The sequence below is a fragment of the Phodopus roborovskii genome, unplaced genomic scaffold, assembly GCF_943737965.1.
Source record: "Phodopus roborovskii unplaced genomic scaffold, PHOROB, whole genome shotgun sequence".
Lineage (NCBI taxonomy): Eukaryota > Metazoa > Chordata > Mammalia > Rodentia > Cricetidae > Phodopus > Phodopus roborovskii.
In genome coordinates this window covers 84,027-86,826 of record NW_026125635.1, presented here as the reverse complement: position 1 = coordinate 86,826, position 2,800 = coordinate 84,027, and positions in this window count along the sequence as shown.

Below are 2,800 nucleotides of genomic sequence, written 5' to 3'. Positions count from 1 at the left end.
GTTTGGATAAAGGTTTGTCTATCTTGTTATTCTTATCAAAAAAAACAAGTCCATGTTGCATCCATTCTTTGTATTGTTTTCTTCATTTCTAGTTTGTTGTTTTCTGGCCTCAAATTGATTATTTCCTGGCATCTACTTCTCCAGTGTGAGTTTGCTTCTTTTTGTTCTAGGGTGTTCAGGTGTGCTGGGAATTCTCTAATGTGATTATGCTACATTATCTTCATATGAGCACTTAGTGCAATGAACTTTCCTAGAAGTACTGCTTTCAAAGGTCCCATAAGTTCAGGTATGTTGTGTCTCAATTCTCTTTGAATTCTAGGAAGTCTGGAATATTTTTCTTTACTTCTTCCTTGATCTGGGAATGGTGCAATTGCACATTGTTCATTTTCCATGAGTTTATGGTTGCTACAATTTGTGTTTTTGTTGAATTCCAACTTTAAGGCATAGTGGTCTGATAAGATACATTTTTTTTGTATCTGTTGCAGTTTGTTATGTTTCCTAGTATATGGCTGATTTTAGAGAAGGCTCAATGTGAAGCTGAGAAGAAACTATATTCTATTGTGTTTGGATGGAATGTCCTATAGATACCTTTTAAGCCCAATTAGGTTTTAACTTCTAATAGTTCCTTTGTTTCTTTTAAGTTTCTTTCTGGTAGTACTGTCCAGTAGTGAGAGTGGGGTGTTGAGATCTCCACTATGAGTGTAGAGGTTTTATGTGAGCTTTGAGTTTTAGTAGCATTTCTTTTATGAATATGGGTATCATTATATTTGGGGCAGAGTTATTCAGAATTGAGACTTTGTACTGATGGATTTCTCCTGTGGTGAACATCGTACACCCATCAAAATGATAAAAATGAAAGACCTGGAGAAAAGGGAATGCTCCACCATTGCGGGTGGGAATGCAAACTTGTTCAGCCACTTTCAATATCAGTATGGCAGTTCCTCTGGAAAATGGGAACTAGTCTATCTGAGATTCAGCAATTCCACTCTGAGGAATATATCAAAAAGATGTACAATCATAAAGCAAGCACATTTGTTCAACTATGTTCATAGCAGCATTATTTATAACAGCTAGAAAATTGAAGCAATCTGGATGCCCCTCAAGAGAAGAATGTATATAGAAAATGTGGTACATTTACACAATGGAGTACTACTCATCAGGTTAAAACAAAAACAAAAACAAAAGCAACCCCAAAAAACAAAAAACTGAAAACTTAACTCTAACCCTAACCCTAACCCAGAATCTTGACATTCGCAGGCAAATGGATGGAACTAGATGAAAGCATTCTAAGTGAGATAACCAAGGAACAGAAAGACAAACATGGTCTGTATTCATTCATATATGGATATTAGACATAGAGCAATGGATTACCACCTCATAAATCAAAATCCCAGAGAAGCTAGGAAACAAGGAGGAATGTGAGAGAGACTTTCATGGTCCCCTATTGAAGGAGGAAAGGACAAAAGCCCCTGAAGTAACTGGGAGCATGGGGAAACGGGGATGGAAGCGGAGAAACACATCAATAGAGGGAGCCATTATGGGTTTAGAGATAAATGTGGTACTAAGGAATTAAACAGAAATCCATAAGGATGACCCCAGCTAGGACTCTAAGCAATCATGGAGAGGAAACTGCAAGTGCCCTTCCCTTGTAAGGAGATTGATGACTTCCTTAAATGTCATCCTATAGCCTACATTTAGTAGCTGAAGGAAACAGAAGCAAAGATTCACAGCTAAGTATTGAGCCAAACTCCTGGAATCCAGTTTCAGAGAGGGAGGAGTGATGAGCAAAGGGGTCAAGACTACACTGGGAAAACCTGCAGAAACAACTGATCTGAGCAACAGTGAACTCATGGACCCAGTCTGATAGCTGGGGAACCAACATAGGACCAAACCAAGCTCCATGAACGTCTGTGTCAACTAGGAGAACTAGGCAGACCATAAGGCCTCTGGCAGTGGATCCAGGATGTATCCCTTGTGCATGATCATACTTCAGGAACATGTCGCCCATGCAAAAACACTTCCTTATCTTAGGGACACAGGGAAGGGCATGGGCTTTACCCCAAATGACTTGACATATTTTGATGATCCCTCATAGATGGCCTCAACCTCACTGAGGAGTGGAAGAGGGATGGCATTGGGGGTCAAGTAGGAGAGGAGGGAGAGGGAACTGGGATTCATACGTAATATAAGATTAATTCTAATTTAAATATAACAATAACAATAATAATAATAATAATAATATTAATAATAATAAAAGAAAGCCTAACAAAGTACTTTAAGTTCTAAGAATTTAGCTTTGCAGTATAGGCACACATATTTAATCCCTAGTTCAAGGCTACAATGAGAATCCTCTCCATCATAGCCAGGACTGTCACTCAGTGAAACCCTATGTCAGAAAAATGAAAATCTAAACACTCAGCTGGAAGGACTAGTACACACTGGGCACTGAGGAGAGTTTAGACTGGACAATGCTTATATGCAAATATTACCTACTTGATCAAATGCAAGATGAGGAAACCAGGTTAATCTGTCCAACTAGCAGCATTTACCATACCAGCCAAACACTCTGCTGAGCACCCACATGTAAGTAAGCTGACCTACGCACCTTCCAGATACTGAGAAGATGGACAAGGAGAGTCATCAGTATAGATAGTAGTAACTTGGTAGTGTAGTCTAAACCAAGGCTGACCCAGATTCCTTGGATCTAGGAATGGCGCTTCTGAGTCATGGTCAGCTCAAAAGGAGAATATGGACTAAGGCACAGTGTAACCAAATCCTCTGCCCCATTTCTCTCACTGCT